Source organism: Eleutherodactylus coqui, chromosome 5 (genome assembly GCF_035609145.1).
Source record: "Eleutherodactylus coqui strain aEleCoq1 chromosome 5, aEleCoq1.hap1, whole genome shotgun sequence".
Classification (NCBI taxonomy): domain Eukaryota; kingdom Metazoa; phylum Chordata; class Amphibia; order Anura; family Eleutherodactylidae; genus Eleutherodactylus; species Eleutherodactylus coqui.
The window spans coordinates 44,793,179-44,817,777 of NC_089841.1; positions in this window are offsets into that span (position 1 = coordinate 44,793,179).

The window sequence follows — 24,599 nt, forward strand, 5'->3', positions numbered from 1 at the left end:
TACTACTGCCTTAACACTCTACACCACACAAGGCTTATAACATGACGCTCACAGTTCCTCTTTTGTCAGCCAGAATGTACCATATGCCAAATACAATGCTGTTAATGCCACTAATGCCAGTTACAATGTCCACTATGACAGCAACAATTTCCCTCATTTCAGCCACAACACCTCATGACAGTCACAATGTTATCAATCCCCCTATACCAGTGACAATCATACTACCCCCTTTGTCAGCCACAATGTACCACATGCCATATATAATGCTGTTAATGCCTCTTATGCCAGTTGCAATATCTACTATGACAGCAAAAATGTCCCTTATGTCAGCCATAATGCCCCATGACAGTCACAATGCTGTCAATGCCCCCATGCCAGCCACAATACCCACATGACAAACACAATGCCTCTTATGTCAGCAACAATGCAACATATGCCAGCCACTATGTCATCAATGCCCCATGTGCCAATTACAATGCATTTTATGCCAGTCTCAATGCCATCAATGCCAGCATTGCTCCCATGTACTTCATGTCAGCTATTATACCCTCATGATAGTTACAAGGCCCCACTTTGCCAGCCATTAGGCCACCACACAAGCTACCTCTCAATGTTTGCAGGTGGGTTGAATGTCCAATGGCGGCTAATGTCTAATGTAAAGCTTCGTAAAGAATGGATTCCTGATGAATTTCTGCAGACAATACACAATCTTCCCGTTCATTTACCAGCGTGTGGTTTTAATTAAGAACAGAAAACAATAGTTGTATTGCATCATGATATTCTGTATCCATTCATGCATCTGGTACACAGTGTGACCACACCAGCTGGGCAGAACTCGGCATGACCTTTATCAATGTCTCCCAATACTCAGATACCGTCAGGACATGCAGTAGAGAAGATCTCAGCTGAGAGCAGGACTAGCTATGTACAATGTATCAGTCTGGGGTCTGGGCTGTTTAGCTCACAGAGCATTGTCTACACTGGATACAATTGTATACACTTCTCAGCTGAGAGCAGGACTAGCTATGTACAATGTATCAGTCTGGGGTCTGGGCTGTTAAGCTCACAGAGCATTGTCGACACTGGATACAATTGTATACACTTCTCAGCTGAGAGCAGGACTAGCTATGTACAATGTATCAGTTTGGGGTCCGGGCTGTTTAGCTCACAGGGCATTGTCTACACTGGATACAGTTGTATCTACTTCTCAGCTGAGAGAAGGACTAGCTATGTACAATGTATCAGTCTGGGGTCCGGGCTGTTTAGTTCACAGAGCATTGTCTACACTGGATACAATTGTATCCACTTCTCAGCTGAGAACATGAATAGCTATGTACAATCTATCAGTCTGGAGTCTGGGCTGTTTAGCTCACAGAGCATTGTCTACACTGGATACAATTGTATTGTATCCAGTTCTCATCTTAGAGCAGGACTAGCTATGTACAATGTATCAGTCTGTAGTCCGATCTGTTTAGCTTACAGAGCATTGTCTACTTCTGTAGATGCACTGTGCAAAACTGTCTTGTCATTCTGTTATGTGTATTGCACAGCTGCAGCAAATGATGGGTTAATGTCTGCAAAGTATGAGCTGACTGTCTGTAAATGTATCAATTTCATCCTGTCACGTGGTATGAGAGAGGTGATAAATGTGAGTGATTGAGAGCAGGAAAGTTAGTTCCATGTCTCCTGGAGTCAGAGTGATGAGGTCCAGCTGCATGGGGGCACCTTTAGCCCTCATGTAGTAAAGCATGGAAGAGGAGGAGAGATTTCTCGAGTACCTGCTATCTATGAAGAAGGAGTGAGCCACCGGAGAGAGAGAGAGAGAGAGGGAGAGAGAGGGAGTGAACAACGACTGAGCATTTATTTCCAAGGCCTAGTGCAGAGGTACTCTGTCCCAACTGTTTCACACCCGCGCGTCCTGAAGTCTAGGACTGCCAAGTGGAGGTACTCTACTTTCATTGTTCACACTCCAGCGTCCTGAAGTCTGGGTCCTGCAGAGTGAAGGTACGCATCTTTATTTAGTCACACACAAGCGGCCTAAAGTCTGGGTCTGCCATGTGGAGGTACTTAGTCTTATCTAATTCCTGCACTTTCCAAACTTGTCATTTGTGCCTTGTACTGTTGAAGTTTCAAGTAAAGTTATTTACAGGCCCTGACTGTCCCCAGGTACCTGAGGTACTATACTACTGTCTGTGGCTCAGTTATTTTCCCACCCATGGTTATGCCCGTGGGTGCTGGAACGGTGGCGTCACCCGTGACAAACTCCGCACCTGTCCTAATGTTTATTGGGCATCCCCATGCTGGGGGTGCCCAGGGTAAGCCCAGCACTTCCCTGAGCTTGACTGCATGCTTCCCTCCAGGAGGGAGAGTGGCAAGTGCCGCCGTGACAAGCCAGCATCTTGCCCTCCCAGCTCCTCAGCGTATGCCATGTGTCTGGGGTTACCCTAAGGGACGCTGCAAAACAATGTATCAGTCTGGAGTCCAGGCTGTTTAGCTTACAGAGCATTGTCTACTCTGGATACAACTTATACACTTCTCAGCTGAGAGCAGGACTAGCTATGTACAATGTATCAGTCTGGAGTCTGGGCTGCTTAGCTCACATAGCATTGTCTACACTGGATACAATTGTATCTACTTCCCAGCTGAGAGCAGGACTAGCTATGTACAATGTATCAGTCTGTTTAGCTTACAGAGCATTGTCTACCCTGGATACAACTGTATCCGCTTCTCAGATGAGAGCAGGACTAGCTATGTACAGTGTATCAGTCTGGAGTCCGGGCTGTTTAGCTTACAGAGCATTGTCTACCCTGGATACAACTGTATCCGCTTCTCAGCTGAGAGCAGGACTAGCTATGTACAGGTTTACTGTCTCTAAATGGAAACAAAAGTCCTCTCATTCACTGCCAGCAAGCAGTAAATATGTAACTTGTTGAGAACACCCACCTATCACATATATAGGGCTTCAAAAGACGAACATATGCGCAAATACGCTCGCTGCAACGGAGCATACTTGCGCATGAACAAGGGTTGTCTGCAGGGTCACACCCTTCATCTTAATTATTTAACCTGCCATCGACTTACATGGCAGCGTACTGAGTGTTAGGGCTCCCTCAAATGGGTGTATTTTCCATCAGTATTTTGTAAGCCAAAATCCAGAAGTGGAACCTACAGAGAGAAAGTATTGCATGAAACAGCCTCACATCCGTAGGTAAAACGCACGTTGACAAGCGCAATATTGGGCTGTGTTTCTCAGACCGTTATCACGCTTGCCCGTGTGAATGTAACCTTAGACCTATGGATTTTGATATGGAATTCTGCAGCAGATTTGGCTGCATCCTGCGGAGTAATTCCATCCTGTCTGAGCGGTCCCTTATGTTACACAGTACGGAAACCTTTCACATGGGCGGAATATTTCCACCGGGATTCAGCAGAATTTGTCACTCTTAAATTCAAAATCTGCAGAATTAGCTGCGTGTTGCGGTGTGTCCGTGTGAAAGGTCCCTTGCATGGAACAACTTCTTAAAATGTCATGTCCAAAGAGCTGATGTGCATTCCCATTTTGACGACCCTGGCAGGGAAGAAGCACCTGCCAAACAGGGGAGAGGCATTATCATCAGCTAGATGAACCTCTTGTGAGATCTGTATGGGGGAATGTTTTGTAAATGTATCTATCTATCTATCTTCTATCTATCTATCTATCTATCTATCTATCTATCTATCTATCTATCTATCTATCTATCTATCTATCTCATATCTATCTATCTATCTATCTATCTATCTCATATCTATCCATCTATCTATCTATCTATCTATCCCATATCTATCTATCTGTCTATCTATCTATCTATCTCATATCTATCTATCTATCTTCTATCTATCTATCTATCTATCTATCTCATATCTATCTATCTATCTTCTATCTATCTATCTATCTATCTCATATCTATCCATCTATCTATCTATCCCATATCTATCTATCTATCTATCTATCTATCTATCTCATATCTATCTATCTATCTACCTATCTCATTATCTATCTATCTCATATCTATTCATCTCCTATCTCTCTATCTATATCATATCTATCTATCTCATATCTATCTATCTATCTATATCATATCTATCTACCTCATATCTATCTATCTATCTATCTATCTATCTATCTTATATCTATCTATCTATCTATCCATCTCATATCTATCCATCTCTTATCTATCTATCTATAAGGCCGCCTGCAGACGAGCGGAAATCCCGCCGCGGGATTTCCCGCGGGATTTCCGCCGCTGAAAGTTTGCATAGGAGTGCATTAAAATACGCACTCCTATGCAGACGGCCGCGGTTTGGCCGCGCGAAATCTCGCGCGGCAAACAAACCGCGGCATGTTCTAATTTTCTGCGGGGCACGCACTCACCTGGCCGCCGGCTCCGGTCTGCGCATGCGCCGGCTGCGCGGCAGCCGGCACATGAAAGAGCAGGGGCCGCCAGGCGCGGGTGAGTACGTGCTCGTCCCTGCAGGCGCTCGGGTCGGATCGCGCGGCGAGAATTCTCGCTGCCGGATCCGACCCGCTCGTCTGCAGGCGGCCTCTATCTTCTATCTATCTATCTATCTATCTATCTATCTATCTATCTATCTATCTCATATCTATCTACCTCATATCTATCTATCTATCTATCTATCTCTCCTATCTATCATCTATCTATCTATCTATCCATCTCTTATCTATCTATCTATCTATCTATCTATCTATATATCTCATATCTATCTATCTATCTATCTATCTATGTAAATGAAGAGGAACAATACAGTACATTTGTTACATCTACAGTAGCAGCACCTCCATGTGCAAAACTGAAACCTAAATTATAGTAAATCTGACGTGCCCTTGGCCACACCCCCTAAAACTAGACCTTCCACTTTTTGAAAAATTGTTGGGGCCTGGCATAACAATTTATAAGGTCACAATTTTTGGCCGTTGCACCACAATTCCGGTTTTTGTACAACAGAAATCTGCCGTACAAGGATGTATAAATACGCCCCATTGTACATGCAGTAACATTGTTCACGGCTTCATTATAAGCCCAGGTCTAGTGTTCTGAGCAGATGGGACTCGATAGTGCATTTTTTTTCGCCACGGGGTAAAATGAAGAACTTGAAGAATGTGTGTGTTGCGATTGACATGCTCAGATACTCGCTGCTTTCTTCTGTCATCGAGTTTCGCTCCCATTCAGAGATCACAGGGGCTGCAGTGGCCTCTTTTGCTCTTTTCATACAGAAATGTATAGAAAGACACTTTCTTTACAACACAGAGATGAAGCCGATCATCTTACCAAATTCTTTGTAGTCGCCGTACAAATAGTGCCATATTTAAAGCGACGGCCACAATGTAAAACGACTTGTTTTGTCCACCTGCTGAATAGGAAAAGTTTCTTTTTATGACATTGTATCACTGGAGAGAACTCCTGCTCTGTGTATTGGGAAGCTGCCGATATTAGGCATTACCCTAGTTGCCCTCTAAGCGGGCAAGAGAGATGCAGATATCTCCCATGACTGCTTTCTACATACCATCAGCAGGAAACAAGTAACATTAAAGGTGTTGTCCAACTAGAGAACCCATTTGAAATACCCTATTAGTTGGCAAAGGGAGTCCTCTGTTCAGGACCCTCATCTATCAGCCAGGGCAGAGAGCAACTACAAAGGGCATCCTCAATCTGGAGGACTGGGCACGGTTATGCATTCCATGGAAAACCAATTTTAATTAGAACTGTGCAATACTTCATTTCCCCTTTGGAGGCGCTGCAGGGAAATCAAACAGTTGCTTCCAGTTTCTCTCCATTAACAGAACGCAAGGGATTTTTATTCTGCCAACAACCCAGGAAGAGCAGTCATAGCCGATTTAATTTCCCTGTAGCTCTTCACCCTTATTACCTGTATTAGCACAGTTCAAAAGGAAACATTTGGATAACAAAGTATGAACAGGTAAGGGGCAAACCTTTTTGGCATGCAATAGCCATATGGGCTGTTTCTTCCATAGTGTCCACATAAAAGCAGAGATGTCAACATGGGAGTGTGAAATGAAAGTGGCAGAAAAAAGTAAGAAGAAGAGTGAGCCAATAAACAAGAGAGTAAATGAAAAACGGAGAGCAAGCAAATGAGAGCACAAATGAAAGAGAACGAGCAAACGAGAGGTCAAATGAAAGAGAGAAAATGGGAGAAAAGAGAGTGAGCAAACAAAATAGAGTGAATGAAAAAGGGAAAGTGAACAAAAGCGTGAATGCGAGGGCGAAACGAGAGAGTTAATAATAAACCATATGAAAGAAAGAAAGTGAATGCGAGAGAGCAATCAAGGGAGAAAGAGGGTGAAAGAGAGGCTGAACAAAAGAGTAAGAACAAATGAGAGAAGTGTCTGTGCAGCTATGCTGCAGTGTTTGGAGCCGGGGATGCTACCCTGTGTCTGTGCAACTATGCGGCAGTCTGAGGAGCTGGGGATAATCCCCTGTGTCTGTGCAGCTAGTAGGCTGCAGCGTGAGAAGCCGGGTATGCCCCCCTGTGTCTGTACAGCTGGGGATGCTCCCCTGTGTCTGTGCAGCTACGCTGCTGTGTGATGAGCTGGGAATAATCCTCTGAGTATACACGGCCATGCTGTGGAGTGAGGAGCAAGTGATATCCCTGGTGGGAGAGAATTTGTGGTGTGCAGGATTAGTCCTACGGGCATTTCTTTTGGCTGAAGGTTGAGCTGAATACAAGTATTGGAGAGACTTCTGCCTCCTTATTCCCCTTTCTTCTGACCGACAACATAGATGCGATACAAAGCTGCCAGAGACTACATCACTGCTGATTGGGTAAGAACTAGAGATGAGCAAGCGTGCTCGATTAAGGCTGCTGCTCGAGTGAGTAGCAGTCTTATTGAGTAACTGTGTACTTGCCCGAGCAGCATGAGGGTGGGCAGTGGGAGGGAGAGAGAGAGAGATCTCTCCACTCTCCCTCCGGCTCCCCCCCCCCCCCCCCCCCGCATGCTGCTCTGCCGAGTACACAGTTACTTGATAAGACTGCTACTCACTCGAGCAGCAACCTTAAACGAGCACGCTTGCTCATCTCTAGTAAGGACTTTACAGTAATTTGTTACATAGGAAAAAGAAGATCTAGATTAAAAACCCCGCTTACTGGTTAAGAACTTTGAGAAACCGGATATACAGGTACTTGACGCGGGTATCACGGAGTGAGCCTCTGTGACCTATCCCCCCACTTCCCTGTAACCCACCAAAACAATACGCTACTACTTCTAGTTTGGATAATTTTGGCCACAGCGGCCATTTATTTAACTTTAAGTTTAACAATGGGTAAAAAACACAAGAATAGACAACCCACCAAAAGGGGGAAGTCCCCGGAGCCTACAACCCCCTCTGTCGCCTCACTACAGGGAAAAGGATCTTCCGTACTGCCTCCCGCCGCTCTCCCACTATCCGACTCGGGAGACCGAAGATCCCTCCCGCTACCGCCCTCCCGTCGCGAGACCGCCGACTCGGGAGGCAACACACACACGGTTGCCCCTAGTCGCCAACCTCCCGACTCAGAGACCCGCTAGCCGTTCCTAGGCCAGCCGACTGGTCTCCGCAGGGACTACGGCCTGACAGAGCCGGGAGGCGACAGACCTACCGCACACTGTAAATCAACAATGGGGCGGGAAGGGGGGACAGGCAGCCATCGGCCCTCCGCTCTCCCCCCCCCCCCTCGCCCCGCATCCTAACTGGCTCCGAGAACTCCACCCCCCCTCCAACTGCCGCTATGACAATCTACATATCACCTCCAAAGCGGCCCCCCCCTCCCTCTCACTAAACTTTAACCCCTAGCTACTAACCAACGGGCGGGTGGGTGGGACTTCCTCGCTGTCTCCGTCTTCTTCTCTTCTGCTCCTTCTTCCTTCTGCTGCCGACTGAAACTCCTCCTCCTGCTTTTCCCGCACTTTCTAACTGCTCCCCCTCCCTATTCTCACCCCCCCCCCACACCTCTGCACTACTGTTAACCCCTAGCCTCCCCGTTAACCCTGTCATGTGCTGCCTACATATATACGCCTGCAGCTAATATTCCGGCGCTTCTTGACGCGGGTATCACGGAGTGAGCCTCTGTGACCTATCCCCCCACTTCCCTGTAACCCACCAAAACAATACGCTACTACTTCTAGTTTGGATAATTTTGGCCACAGCGGCCATTTATTTAACTTTAAGTTTAACAATGGGTAAAAAACACAAGAATAGACAACCCACCAAAAGGGGGAAGTCCCCGGAGCCTACAACCCCCTCTGTCGCCTCACTACAGGGAAAAGGATCTTCCGTACTGCCTCCCGCCGCTCTCCCACTATCCGACTCGGGAGACCGAAGATCCCTCCCGCTACCGCCCTCCCGTCGCGAGACCGCCGACTCGGGAGGCAACACACACACGGTTGCCCCTAGTCGCCAACCTCCCGACTCAGAGACCCGCTAGCCGTTCCTAGGCCAGCCGACTGGTCTCCGCAGGGACTACGGCCTGACAGAGCCGGGAGGCGACAGACCTACCGCACACTGTAAATCAACAATGGGGCGGGAAGGGGGGACAGGCAGCCATCGGCCCTCCGCTCTCCCCCCCCCCCTCGCCCCGCATCCTAACTGGCTCCGAGAACTCCACCCCCCCTCCAACTGCCACAGCCAGCATGGCATGACCACCTCATGCCTGCGCAGCCCCCCACAGAACCAATGCGCGTTCTATCCCCTCCTGTATGCCCTCTAACCAAAGATCTGTCCCAATCTCGTTGAGATGGACCCCGTCGCCTCTCCAATAATTTCCCGCCCCTTTCTCAAGATCAATATGCTGCACGGCGACTCCTCCATTCCGCATCACGAAACGAGACACCTCACGATTCACTTTGATCCTTGCCTTATCTATACCGCGCACCGAACGCACATTCCGCCAAACCTTACGAGGGACCATCTCGGACCAGACCAAGGTCAAGCCCCGGTACATCTGCAATAACCGAAGCATATCATACCGTATGTCTCTGCCTAGCTCCCTGAACGGTCTACGCCCCAAGTCGTTGCCCCCGACGTGCAATACTAGAATGTCGGGCGTCCTGTCCAGGGAGACTAGGCGCTGTACATCCTGCAAGACCCGCGACCAGGCCATGCCCCGCACTCCTATCCAGCGAAGTACCGCCGCATCCTTACTCAGTCTAAGTTGCCTCCCATTAGGCCTAACCTTAGACCTCTCCCCCCCCAAAAAAACATACGAGTGGCCCATTATCCACACGAGTGCAGCACGCAGATCTGTAACAAAAAAGAACAAAAACTAACCGTAAATAACGCCCCCACCATGTGCCCCCTACCCGCCCTTACAGCAAATGCGGTCTAATATACCGTCTGAACCTCTCCGACTTCCACCGACCGATTCCCATCACCGCCTGACTATCCATACCCCTCGCTGCCGCCTCTGTCGCCGCACCTATTCTAAACGAATGCGTTCCAAAACCTGACCCATCCAGTCCCAGAACAGCTATCGCTCTTTTAAACACCGCCTCAAACTGGAACCTTGATAAATAATGACCGTCCTGATGCTGTAACAGGGGCCCTACCCTGGCCCCTGCTAGAGAACAGTAGTTCTCCCAACAACTAACCGGGCACATGTTTTCCCCTGGAATACGCCCCAGCGACACCCGACGACCCCTTCCGACCTGATCCGTCTTAGAACGCCGAATGACTATTTCTAAACGTCCCTTTACAACTCTAGTGTCCTCGGCTTTCAACCCCCCCCCCCCTATCTTTTTGCTTGGGGAAACCAATTCCCCCACTCGTAACGCCCCGAAAAAGGCTAACGAAAAAGCGAACCTAAAAAGAGAATACTCAAACCCGTTCCCACAAACCTCCTGCAACGCGAACCCCAATTTTTGTAGTAACTCAAACGAAACCGGGCGACGCGTATCCGGACTACCCCGCCCCTTTCTAAAACCTTTAAGCGCCTGCCTCACTACAAAGTTCTTCGTTACATCCGTTACACCCCTCAACTTAGCGCCAAACGCCACCCCCCCATAAACTTGTTAACTGTAGCCACCGACAAACCAGCCTCCGCGCTTTTTGCCAGCCACCCCAACAACGCCCCTGCCGCGTCCTCGTCCGTCCGTACATTGCCCCACTGCTTCAACCACTCCTCCCATTCTACCCATGCTGCCTTGTAAGCCGCCCATGTGTTCCGAGCCAAGGAGGCACCTATCAGGTGCCTCACTGCTCGCTGACCACGCTCCATATGTGTCTCGGGCAAGACACCCCTTCTTCTTCTGCTCCTGGGGCCAACCGTCGGAATCGCTCCCACTGAAAGCGAGAAAGAGCATCCGCTATTGAGTTGCTTACCCCTGGCACGTGTACTGCCCCAATCCAAGCATTCAGCGACAACGCCTGCAGCACCAGGTGGCGCAATAATGCTACCACTGGGGGGGATGATGCAGACAATCTGTTTATTGCCTGCACCACCCCCAAGTTGTCGCAGTGAAAGCGCACCCTTTTATCTCTAAACTGAGCTCCCCATAGCTCAACAGCTACTATTATGGGGAATAGCTCAAGCAGCACCAGGTTTTTTACCAAACCCGACGAAAACCATTCGCTCGGCCACCCTGACGCGCACCACCGGCCTTGGAAGTATGCTCCAAAACCCGAACTACCTGCGGCGTCAGTGAACAATTCCAAATCGAAATTGTCCACCACCTCCTCCATCATCACTGACCTTCCGTTATAATTTTCTAAAAACGCCGCCCATACTGCCAGGTCCTTCTTGTGGCCTTTGCCCAGCCGTATAAAATGGTGGGGTAACCGAACCCCTGCTGTGGCTGATGCTAATCTCCTACTGAAAATCCGACCCATCGGCCTAATGCGACAGGCGAAATTGAGCTTGCCTAACAACGATTGCAGCTCTCTTAACGTAACTTTTGTGACAACCCTTGCCCTGTTGACTTCAGCCTTTAATTCCGCCACTTTGTCCTCGGGCAACCTGCATTCCATTGCCTCAGTGTCAATGGTAATGCCCAGAAACTTCAAACACGTTGTGGGCCCTTCGGTCTTCCCTGGTGCCAAAGGCACCCCGAACTGACCGGTAACCCATTGAAGGGACCCCAGCAAGTTTGCGCAAAGTGGCGAACTTGCCGGACCTATGCATAGGAAGTCATCCAAATAATGGATAACCGACCTAATCCCTGTGCAATCCCTAACTACCCATTCTAAAAATGAGCTGAACGCTTCAAAATAAGCGCACGAAATAGAACAGCCCATGGGTAGACACCTATCCGCGAAGTAACTTCCTTCCCAAAAACAGCCTAACAAACGAATACTTTCTGGGGCCACTGGGAGTAACCTAAAAGCGGACTCAATGTCCACTTTAGCCAACCTAGCCCCCTGCCCGTACTTGCGCACCCATTTCGTAGCGGCGTCAAACGAGGTATACACCACGGAACATATTTCCGGGTCGATACCGTCGTTCACTGACGCCCCTTTCGGGTAAGACAAGTGATGTATGAGCCTGAACCTATTTGGCTCTTTTTTAGGAACTACTCCAAGCGGAGAAACTACCAACTCTGTAACCGGAGGGGAGCTAAACGGCCCAGCCATCCGTCCTAACTGAACCTCCTTACGCAATTTCTCTGTTACCACCGCCGAATACCGGAGCGCCGACGGTAAATTTTTTGTAGTAACAGGAACCCTATGAACTGGGGCGGGAATTTTAAAACCATCCCTAAAACCTTCTAATAATAAAATCGCCTTCTCTCGGTCGGGGTACCTATTTAGAAACGGCACCATCTTTGCCAGTTTCACTGGTGTCATCCCTTTTTCCAGCTGCCCCAAAAACCTTTCCTTTTCCCTTCTTAAAGCACTTTGCTGCTCCGTGTGGTGTAGCGTTACACAGGGAGCAAACGTGCTTGAACCTGCAGCTATTTCCGAATTTGCATTGGCCGTCGTTAAACTGCCAACACAATCCGAGCCTATGACTCCCCGACTGTCCGCCCTGACTTCCTCCCTGGGAACCGCTGGCCGAGCTACTCGTCCCGGCCCCTCCCTGAAAGGGCTGCCCGAACCTAACTGGGGCCATTACCCTCAACCACAGCCCTATGTCTTTCTGATCCCACCGAATAGACGGTCGGATCGCTTTTCTTTGACGAAACTGCTCATCATACCTAAGCCACGTCTGGCCCCCATACACCCTGTACACCTCACCTATCGCATCGAGGTAACAAAAGAGGCCGGAACAATTCTCCGGCGCCTTTTCCCCTATAACGCTAGCCAGAATAGCGAAAGCTTGCATCCAATTAGAGAAAGTCTGTGGAATCAGTCGCCACCGACGTTTCTCTTCCTCTTCCTTCTTGTATTCCATCCTTTTCCCTTTATTCAAATTAAATTTTTCTAAAGGGAGAAGGGAAAAGATCTCGACGTACTCGTCGCGCCAGATCTTTTCTCTAACCTCCTTTTTCAAGTGCGCACCTAGGGGGCCCTCAAAGCAAACATATACCTCCCCCTTCGCTCTGTCATCAAGGCGAATCCTGTCCCCTTCCTTTTCTGTCTGAACGCCTACCGTGACAGGAGCTGTTTGCTGCCCCACCGACGATCCCGTCCCAACTCCCCCCGTGTCGCTATCGCGACCACTCACCGCATTGGACGGTAAAGTCCAGGCGGATACCGGCGACGGCCCTGGCCCTGTCTGTTGCTTGCGCCAAAGCTCCAATAATCCCCCTAACATTAACCCCAAATCGCTCGCTGCGCCCCGTGTGCCTACCGTCGCCCCCCCGCCCCCTGTCCGCCCCCCCACACTATCTGCCGCTGGCGCAACGCGGCTAACTGCGATATGTGTGTCCCCGTGTGTTCGCTCACCTGGCTGCGTAGGGGCTGTAGTCCCACCAGCCGCCGATCCTCCCTCCAGCGGATCCGAGTCCTCGTCAGACGGTGATCCGCGCTGGCACTCGAGGTCCTCATCTGGCTGCAGTCGCGCCACCGGAGTCGCAGCCGCTCCTCTGCTGCTCGAACTGGCTCCCACGGGCCGCGTGTCCTGTAGGACTGAAAGAAAACTGTGAGGCTGCTCGCCGACCACCACCTCTCCCGGCGAGTGGCCCCACGCTGCTCCAGCTCTCTCCGCCGACGGTCCGGTGCCAGGCCCCGCCCCCCTGGCGGCACGGGACCTGGAGCCAGACGCTGCACCGACCCACCTGGTGAGATTCCTCCCGGGCCTGCGCTCCCCACCTGCTGAATTGGAAACTGGGAGCCGGCCCGGAGGGGCCCGTGAGGGACTCTCAATGCGGCGCCGACGCTGAGGGGTTAAATCAGGGCTCAGCCGCGCTGGGGCGCGAGCCCTCCGTGGCCTCGGCTCTCTCCTCTCCACTGCCTGTGTCCCGCGCCTCCCCACCGCTGAGGAATTGCGGCCATGGTCTGTCCCTGGGCTTTGTCCCGCTGCCACTTCAGTCGCTCGGCTCCCAGCAGCAGCCGGGCTCCGTCCTCTTCCTCTGCCCGGCGCTGCAGCTGCTACAACGGGCGCCGCTTCCTCCGCTCCTGCAGCTTGTGCCGGACCCGCTCCCACGTGCTCCGGGCCAGGGGCCCCTGGATCCAGTAAGCTCACCAGCCAGTCTAAGCCCCGCTCCTCCACCGCTGCCCGGATCCTCTCCATGACGCCGTCCATACCGGTAAGTCGTCTTCTGGGCTCTTCCAGACGCTCCTCTTCGGGCTCTTCGGTGCTTCCAGCCGTCTTCACTCTTCTTTACTCACGATTTCTTCTCTCTTCTTCCTCGCTGTCTCCGTCTTCTTCTCTTCTGCTCCTTCTTCCTTCTGCTGCCGACTGAAACTCCTCCTCCTGCTTTTCCCGCACTTTCTAACTGCTCCCCCCTCCCTATTCTCACCCCCCCCCCACCTCTGCACTACTGTTAACCCCTAGCCTCCCCGTTAACCCTGTCATGTGCTGCCTACATATATACGCCTGCGGCTAATATTCCGGCGCTTCTGGACTCTAACTCAATACCACTAACACGGATCCTCTGTAACAGCTGACCAGTACAGTCGTCAGTCACCCTGGAACAGGACTTAACTGTTTATATGTTTTGTTCAGATTTCATTAAAGTTTATTACTAAAACATGGGTGTCGGCTCCTGGACCCTATATGAGGTATCCCCGGAACCTCCCTGGTACCAACATTGTTTCAGATCCCCAGGGAAACCCTAAGCCAAATACCAGGGCCCCACCACCACCACCAGAGGCAACCCATGAGTTGACTGCAGGCCATTCTCCATATTGCAAGGATGTGGCTGGTTATAAAGTGGTAGAAGTTAGAATGTTTGTATTGAACATTACCCCATAAGGAAGAACAAAGACTAATCAGAGTGTCACAGTCAGTGGAATGCTGAGCGCTGAATACGAGGGCCGCTGTGAAGGCTACGCCGGCCTTCTCATTGATGGTGATTGAATGTGGCCTCGGGATTTAGCGGAAAAACAGTGAGGGAGCTAAGAGACCAAGGCCAATTATCATCAGAGCTGAGAAGTACGAAGGTGAAGTGAGGATGCCCCGAGTACATTGGGACACATTTATTACTGGTGATACACCAGAATTCTGGCGTGAGCGACACCCTTTTTGGCGCACATCTATTTAGACAAATTTACTATTGATTTGTACCATAGATGCTACGCCTGTCACTCCACTTTTCAAATGTGTCTGGAAAAGGGGGCGGGGCTTGAGTGCAGTGAGGTTTTTAAACAGATTTAAGAATTTCAACTTTTTAAAAAGTCAGAAAATTTATCAGAATTCTACTCCAGTAGGTGGGGGGTGTAATAAGTGGCACGCATTTATTGCTGATATGGTGCCAGAATTCTGTGTCACATATGTGCAAAATTTGCGCACGCAATACGCAGTGAATAGAACCTATTGATTGCAACGGGTTCGTTCACATAAGTGTATTCTGCAAGCACATTTCGTTCATGTGAAAAAAAATACACAGCATGAAAATAGCACAAATTGTACTAATTACACTAATTACCCATTTCAATGAGGGCTCCCACACACTTGCGTTTTTTTTAACGGAAAGAAAAGCTGCCAGAAAACAGCATCAAAATTCCCCTAATAATAAATTCCCCTCACTGACTTCTAGAGGAGTGTGTTTGGGCATGCTCGGTGACCTGTGCAGGGAGGGGAAGGGGTGAGCTGTGACCATGACTTTTAAACCTATACAAGGGAGTGCTGTGGGCATGCGCCGTTACCTGTGCAGGGAGTTGGTGAACTGTGACCATTGACTATAGGCTTCTATGAAAGAGTGCTGTTGACATGCTCTTTGACCTGTGCAGGGAGGGGGAGGAGGTTAGGTATGAAATCACTTATTGTGAATAGTGGATCCTGTTTTATGTATAAGGCCCCCTGTCCACGGCCATTGCGGATTATCGCCAGCGATATTCCGCCACGGGGAAGGAGGGGGGAGCGCTGACAGGTCTCAGAGGTGAGCCTATCTGACAGATAGGCTCACTGCGGAGAATCGCTGGAAATTGCGGTCTAGGATTTTTTTAAAAACAGATTAACACATTGAAAATTAAAAAATTCTTAAACCTATGTTAACCCCAAAAACTTGATTTTTACAAATGTTCATTTTCTGATGACACCTTCCCCTTTAAAGCAACCTGCCAGTCCGGGACAAAATTCTGGGACAGGAGGGGGATATATTACCTGTATAGATGAGCGAATATACTCGCTAAAGGCAATTGCTCGAGCGAGCATTGCCTTTAGCGAGTATCTCCCCCACCGCTCGAGATGGAAGGTTCGAGTGCCGGTAGCGAGCACGGAGCTGCGGGGGAGAGCGGGGCGGAACGGAGGGGAGATCTCCCTCTCTTCCCCCCGCTCCCTCTTGCTGACAGCCGCTACTCACCGCTCCCCCGCACCGGCACCCGAACCTTCCGTCTCGAGCGGGGGAGATACTCGCTAAAGGCAATGCTCGCTCGAGCAATTGCCTTTAGCGAGTATACTCGCTCATCTCTAATTACCTGCTGTAGTTCTTCTCTGCAGTGCTTCCGTTCCACTGGTTCCAGGCACCATTTTTGGCTGTCCAATATAGCTGCAATTATTTTCTTCCTAATGCACACTGTACACTGCTCCTCTATAGGCCAGTGCACTGATAGTCTGTATAAAGATTGCATCGGCCATGTTGGATGGTCAAAAATGGGACCCAGAATTGGTAGATTGGAAGGACGGCAAAGAAGAACAACTGCAGGTAATATACCATACTCCGCCTCCTGTCCTGGGACAGAATTTTGTCCTGGCACTGTAAGGTTGCTTTAAAGCGTACCTGAGTTTTCAACACGTTTTCACATATCCACCAGGTTCTCCTTACCTGCTCATTTGCTGCTGTTCGCACACACTTTCATATCTGTAAGTTCTGATCTTCAGGTGGTCTTCCACATTTTTCTATTGTTCTGCTACTTGTTATCTACTGTGAGGGAGGGAGTATGCAGCAAGCCTAGCATTCTGCCAGTAGTTCATGTCCTGACTTCCTTGCCCTTACTTCCCATGTTGTCTCTGGTCTGATCAGCATGGAGGAAAAATCAGAATATCCTATCCTCTGCTATCCCAGGACCATTTAGGCATTCTGAGACATTCCGGCCAATTGGTTAGTTAACCTACTATAATGTGTGTGTGATGTATGCACAGACACAGAAACACACCCACACACTGTAACAGCAGGAGAGGCAGAGACTGTGGAAATCACAGTGTTTGCAGATCTGTCAGCCTGCAGTCTCTGAGTGCACGAGGAACCCCTCCAGCTGTTGCTTTGGAAACGCCCATGTGTTCTTGTTACTACAGAAACTCTGTACCTAACAACATAGAGTGCACTGCAGAGAAGCTGGAAGGGAGACCCCTAGTGTCATCCACTTCATACATGATTTACATGTGGTAAAGCATCAACATTTTTAATGCAAGTATATTACAGAAATGATTAGACTAACACAAGCTACTAGATGAGCAGGAGTTGTCTGAAACATGAGTGCCCTTTAAAGCTGACCACCATAGGTTCTCTTGTCTCTGGAGAAAGTCAGGTCTGGCTATTTCTGACTGCAAGGGGAAATGTAGCATTACATGGCAGCCAATCAAATGAATGTTAGTCCATGTTATGCACAGGCACAGCAGATCCACTAGATTTCAATAAGGAACTCTCTCTAATATGTAATGCTGCCAATGAGATATACTGGAAGAGATGCGCCAAATATTGTACCAAAATCATAGTGTGTGCCAAAATGTGCACCATCTGCTTGTCTCACACTAATAGATTGGTTGATGCACTGATATAAAAAGGGACAATTTTTCTGTGTAGTAAGTAACTCATACACCAGAGATAAAGCCTGGGAGAGCTGCTGACTATGCTGCCTGGAGGAGAGAGAGCACGATTGCAACGACCCTGACAGTGAGAGGATCTATTGGCAATGGCGAGGAGAAAGAGAGGAGCAAACGGTAGCACTACGGACCCCAGACAACACTGTGAGGGAGGTTGGGTTAGTAGAAGCTTCAATTCCCATGCATAAAACTGTAAGTGAGGCTGGCCTCAGCAGAGACTTTAAAGGGGTTGTCCCGCGCCGAAATGTTTTTTTTTCAACCCCCCCCCCCGTTCGGCGCGAGACAACCCCGATGCAGGGGTTAAAAAAGAACACTGGACAGCGCTTACCTGAATCCCCGCGCTCCGGTGACTTCTTACTTACCCGGTGAAGATGGCCGCCGGCATCTTCTCCCTCCGTGGTCGCAGGGCTTCTGTGCGGTCCATTGCCGATTCCAGCCTCCTGATTGGCTGGAATCGGCACGTGACAGGGCGGAGCTACACGGAGCCCCATTGAGAAAAGCAGAAGATCCGGACTGCGCAAGCGCGTCTAATTTGGCCATTAGACGGCGAAAATTAGACGGCAACCATGGAGACGAGGACGCCAGCAACGGAGCAGGTAAGTGAATAACTTTTGATAACTTCTGTATGGCTCATAATTAATGCACAATGTACATTACAAAGTGCATTAATATGGCCATACAGAAGTGTATAGACCCACTTGCTGCCGCGGGACAACCCCTTTAAGTGTGCACAGCATTAGAGATAGAAATAATAGCCAGGAGGTCTGCTGCAGCACACAGGGACATCATACAAAGTGGATTGGACTTTTGATAAGGCTCGGCCCCCTGATTCGCAGACTGGGATACTATACCGGGGGGAAATAGAAAGGGACTATAGACGTGGATGAGTATTTACGCCACTGTGTATTGCAAACTTTGTGTTTTTGGTAACACAGATGTAGTAGAAAGAAGATTTGGCCGCGACGGAGGGGAGACCCGCAGCGTCTGCACAGGTAATTATAGTCTATTTTCTTGGCCTCATACCTGCGGGGCAGGAGGGACCAGCTGCAGGATTCTGAACGGGGAATCCGTGCGGGCCCAAATTTTCCCGTGGACATGAGGCCTCAACCGTAGGTAGATCCTATATAGTCAGAGAAAGAAAAAAAGCTAATTGTTTCCTCATTACTAGCAATGTGTTTGCCTTGATTTCTGTGTTCCTGAATAAATATTTTACACTTTACTTATTCCATCTGCTGCATCGCATCCTGAGCCTTGTGGAACCAGATCCCAACCTGTGACATGGGTTCTCAACCACAGAGTCCCGAGCAGAGCGCCTCCTGGTATCACTTACTGCACAGTTCGGTCTCTTTCAGGTGACATCACGAATCTCTGCCTAGAGTATGATGTCACAGGCTCCCTTTTACAAGTAATATTTTACCCTTCAAAGAAACCTCTCATTGTGGAATCAAAAATTTCATCCTAAATGATCTCCCCGGTCTGGCAGTGATTACCGATACCACTCCGCGGCTTTGAACTCCATCGCTGCAAGAAAAGCTCCTTCTTTATTTATTGCCCCATGACGAGCGCACGGCTGAGTGATGGATCTATGGAGCTTTTCAGGTCGACTCATTATGGACATTCAGTGATATTCTCATGACGTGGAAGTGAAACGTTTACAACTGGTGTCAGCCGAGCTACAGGAAGACATATCCATCTATGATATAATTACGCTGATGTCACGCGTCCTTCCCTCCCGCAGTCACATCATAGATAAACTATCTGACTCTGACATCCCTCTCTGTCACATCCAATAAGGAATTTCCATATCACTGGCAGGTTGATACATTGTAAGATAAGTGATACCATATGTAGCCCTCAAGCCCAGCTGGACACGTGTTATCACTTCCACATCACATAATGCCGTAATCCCACCCTGGATTCAGCTTTGATCAATAAACGCGGGTTTGTTTGGATACAATTTCAACGGTTATAATCAAACATGATTATTGTGCTGGATGTACATCAGACCGCCTTGAGATTTAGAGCCCATTTACAGCTGATCTTGGCAAATTGGAGATAGTCTAGTTAGATAGCAGGTGGACTCAGTGGGGCCTATGTACTAAGACCGGCATTTCGTACACCAGTCTAAGTAAACTATGCACACACACACATACAGTGCGTCCAAAGTCAGGGCCACCCGGAATATCGGCTAAATGAAAAGAGATACAAGTAGGAAAGTTTGTAGAATACTTAGAGAGTAGGGGGAAACTTTTTGGCACTATTGTGGTACCCTCTTTGATTCAGCCCCAAAAACTTCAATGGAAAGGGGGTCATGGGATACGTGATTTAAATGAGCATTCCAGGCACAGACTAACATTTTAACCTTTTCCAATCCACTGTCTGACGTCTTCTGATTGAAGGCTGTACAGCGTCCGATGTCGGAAGACGTCCGGCAGGGTATTCTTACTGTATATTACTGGCTGCTCTGTTGTCGGGGGCCTCTTCAGCATGTCCAATGCCGCAGTACTGGCTCTAGCCAGCAGCTGGCGCCATTGTATAATGGCAGAAAGAGAAAAACCCCCCTAGGAAACCCTGAATCCAAAAGTGGATTGCAAAAGGTTAAAATCTAATGTAATGTTATCACAATAAGTCATTTTGTAATAGGTTCACTGTACTTGGTCTAGTTACTTTCTATCTATGTGACGTGACCCTCCTTGTGAAGAAAATCTCCACATCCTCTGACATTTTGTCTGCATTTGCTACATCCTCTCTGGTCCACAGCCTCCAACTTCTGGCTATGAGCAGTGCATGATGGGAGGACAGTAGCTCCTATCTGTCTGCTTCAGCTGGCTTTCTCTGACTGAGGGAGGTTGGTGCTGGTAAGTTGTAGGACCTGCAAGCTGTGGGCGGAGCTACAGCACTGGCCAGTAAACAAGCTCTATGCATGCTGGGTGTTGCAGGTAACAGTTTGTTGCTATGTTTACTGCAGAAGCGATGCATGCAAACACAGCAACACTTGCACCAGATGAAGAAGAGGGTCAAGGCCCACTAATAAGGTATGCCTTCTAGATTTCAGCATTCTCAAAATTTCCATTTTGTGCCCGGGAAACCCCTTTAAGAGCAGAATTGCATCACAAATTGATAGGTGCAGTCATTTGTTTTAAGTTATGATGTCATGTTAAATATTAATAACTCAGTCACCTCACGTGAACTTCTGTTACCGACCATCAGGGTGATCTCAGTTCTGTCCTGGATTGTTACAGGCATCTTCTGGTACCTCAAAAGACATCCGATTATTGTTTTCTATACCACATAACTCAATGTAACAACTTTAATAATACTCAGCATGATGTAATCCATAACTCGGAAATAGTTGCAGGTATTGAAGAAATGACTGCACATATCAATTTCTGATAAAATGCTACCCTTAATTCATGTATCCCATGACCCATTTCTTGGGCTGAATCCAAGATAGCCAATAGGCACCACTAGAGATGAGCGAGCATACTCGCTAAGGACAATTGCTCGAGCGAGCATTGTCCTTAGCGAGTACCTGCCCGCTCGGAAGAAAAGGTTCGGCTGCCGGCGCGGGTGACAGGTGAGTTGCGGCGGTGAGCAGGGGGGAGCAGGGGGGAGAGAAGGAGAGAGAGATCTCCCCTCCGTTCCTCCCCGCTCTCCTCCGCCACTACCTGCCTGCCGCCGGCAGCTGAATCTTTTCTTCCGAGCAGGCAGGTACTCGCTAAGGGCAATGCTCGATCGAGTAATTGCCCTAAGCGAGTATGCTCGCTTATCTCTAGGCACCACCATAGTGCCAAAAAAGTTTTCCCCCAAGTGTTCTACAAAGTTTGCTAGTTGTATCCCTTTTCGTTCAGAAGATATTCTGAGTGGCCATAAGGCCTCCTTCACACGGGCGACAAAGTCGTGCGATTTTGTCGCGTTGCTACAAATCACATGTATGTGAAGCCCATGCTTTCCTATGGGTTAATTCATACATGCAATGTTTTGTAGCATGTAACAGCCTGACACAAAAACCTCACCAGTCCGGCGTTATGCCCACGACACGTGAGATTTTGTAGCCCATGTTTCCCTATGGAGCCTTCCTCTCTGTTGCATCGCATCACACGAAATCGCGATTTTCATGCAGTGCGATGCAACTTTCAGAGTAGGAAATCTTACTGTCAAAGCTTAATCTAAGCCATAGTTGCAGGGAAAAAATAAAAAAATACACATACATCACCTTACAAGCGCTCTCCGAACCAATCACAGCCAATCATCGAGCACTGGCTGTGATTGGCTAAGCGTCAGCCAATCACAGCCAGCGCATCCAGGAGGCGGGGATTTTTCAATCTCCAGCCAGAAGATGAAGAAGAGAAGCAGTATCGGGACCCGGGGAGAAGCTGCGGTGGCGCCCCACACAGTGCAGGAGAGGTGATGTATACTTTTTTTTTTATATTTCAAGCCCTCCCCCCAAAATCCTCGCATGTGATTCTACAACGTCGCGCGACTTTGTAGCGCTACAAAATCGCAGTATTGCCGTGTGAAGATGCAGTAATATCACACAGACCAGCGATGCGATATCGTTACGATTTTCTCGCGGCGATGCCGTGTCGCCCGTGTGAAGGATGCCTTACATTTGAATCACCATGAAAGAAAGTGAGAGAGTGTGTGTACAATATATATGTACAATAGTTGTACTACGTTTATGTAGCTGAGTGACCTTTTGGGGAGGTCACATGATTTAACTGAATTCTGCTTTCTTAAGTGAACTGACAGGACCTGAGCTGCACCCTGATTGGCTCAGGTTGGGTTGGGTATAAAAAAACAGGTCCTGTTCCTGGGCTCTGGCGTGACTCAGCAGTTTCAGAGCGTGTCGGAAAAAAAGAGACCCAGCTAGTGAGAGCTGCAGCTAAACTTTGTGAATACCCAAGATGAAGAGCATTGGGTGATTGCAATTCATGGATACGACCATCAAGCTTCTCACATTCCAATAACTAGATTGACCCGATGTTTGCTACACGGACATAAAATGTTTTAAAAGTGGTGGTTGTGAGCTTCTAAATCTGCTTGGTTAGTGATTATTTAGAGGGTCACTTTGTATTTGGAGTAGATATCTAACATTAAAAAGCCTACAGGTCTCTCTCTGTCTATCTTTTTCTGTCTGTCTCTCACTCTGTCTGTTTCTTTGTCTTTGTCTCTCTCTATCTGCCTCTCTGTCTCTTCAGCTGTGTTTTTCTCTCTCTCTGTCTCTCTGTCTGTTTCTGTCTGCCTATCTCTCTCTCTTTCTTTCTATCTATGTATCACTCTGTCTCTTTTGTTCTCTTTCTATCTCTCTGTCTGTCTCTTGCGCTCTCTCTATCACTTTCACTTTCTTTCTTTATTGCTCTCTGTCTCTCTATCGCTCTCTCTCTCTGTCTCTCTATCGCTTTCTCTGGGTCTTTCTATCACTCTGTCTCTCTATTGCTCTTTCTCTGTTTGTCTATTGCTCTCTATTTGTCTTTCTATTGATCTCTGTCTGTCTATTGCTCTCTCTATCACTTTGTCTCTGTGTTTCTCTGTCTCTCTATCTCTTTGTCTGTTTCTGTCTCCCTATCTCTATCTCTGTCTATCGTTTTCTCTTTCTGTCTGTCTCTCTTTTGCTCTCTCTTTCTATTGCTCTCTGTCTGTTTCTCTATCACTCTCCCTCTGCTTGTTCCTCTATCACTCTCTCTCTCTCTATTTCTCGATTGCTCTCTCTGTCTATCGCTTTCTCTCTGTGTTTTTCTTTTTCTCTTTCGCTCTCTCTGTCTGTTTCTCTTGGTCTCTCTATCGCTATCTCTCTCACTGTCTCTCTCTCTATCGCTCTCTCACTCTGTCTCTCTATTGCTCTCTGTCTTTTTATGTCTGTCTTTCTCTCTATCGCTCTCTCATACTGTCTCTCTATGGCTCTCTCTCTGTCTCTCTATCGCTCTTTCACTGTCTCTCTCTTTTTTGGCTCAAAAAATACTGATGAAAATACACCCATGTGACAGAGCCCTTAAAGGGGTTGTCCCGCACCGAAACGGGTTTTTGTTTTTTTTCAATAGCCCCCCCCCGTTCGGCGCGAGACAAACCCGATGCAGGGGTTAAACAAGAAAACCGCACAGTGCTTACCTGAATCCCCGCGCTCCGGTGACTTCTTACTTACCGGTTGAAGATGGCCGCCGGGATCTTCTCCCTCGGTGGACCGCAGCTCTTCTGTGCGGTCCATTGCCGATTCCAGCCTCCTGATTGGCTGGAATCGGCACGTGACGGGGCGGAGCTACAAGGAGCCGCTCTCCGGCACGAGCGGCCCCATTCAGAAAAGAAGAAGACCGGACTGCGCAAGCGCGTCTAATCTGGCGATTAGACGCTGAAAATTAGATGGCACCATGGAGACGAGGACGCTAGCAACGGAACAGGTAAGTGAATAACTTCTGATAACTTCTGTATGGCTCATAATTAATGCACAATGTACATTACAAAGTGCATTAATATGGCCATACAGAAGTGTATAGACCCACTTGCTTTCGCGGGACAACCCCTTTAAGTAGGGTGTTTTATTATTTTAAGCCTGTGTGAAAGCTTTCTGCTTATGGCATCATATCTCACACCTGTTACATCAGTGCAACAAATGTATTAAGAAGTGAAAGTTGCTTTTCCACTACTTAGTGATATGATTGTGGCGCTCTTTTGCCCCCTGGAGATTCACCTTTCTGTTTCTCTTAGACACAATGGTGTTTGCTACTATATCCCATCCGTGCTAAGGAATGGCAAGTTGTATGATTGGACACGTTAGTTGGAGCTCCAGTGTCATATGCGGCTGCTCCTGACTGTGCAGAGCCTGTTGGTCAGAACAATTCCTGACATCCTCCTCTGACCCCTTTCGGTGACAAGCTATTTCCTTCTACAGGATCCCCTTTCGCTGGATAATTTTCCTTGATCACGCCATTTGCTGGATACTTAGCACATCGCTGCACAAGAGAACTCCCCCTAGTGGGCGGTGAAATCCTGGCCCCGGCTAGTCTAGCACCAATGACTAGGTCTTTTTGGGACTCCACAGAAAACTTTGGAAATTCCATTTTTGTTAGAAAGATTCCTAATAACAAGCTGATTACAGGCTGTCCTGCCACGGAGACCAGCAGCAGCACCCCCACAGGGGAAATAAAGCATTACATGGCGACCATTGAGATAAACAGACTTACTGAGAAATGTATAAGTATATAAGGTCCTCTAGAGTAAGAAATATTCCTGTTGGTCACCCTTTGCTGGGG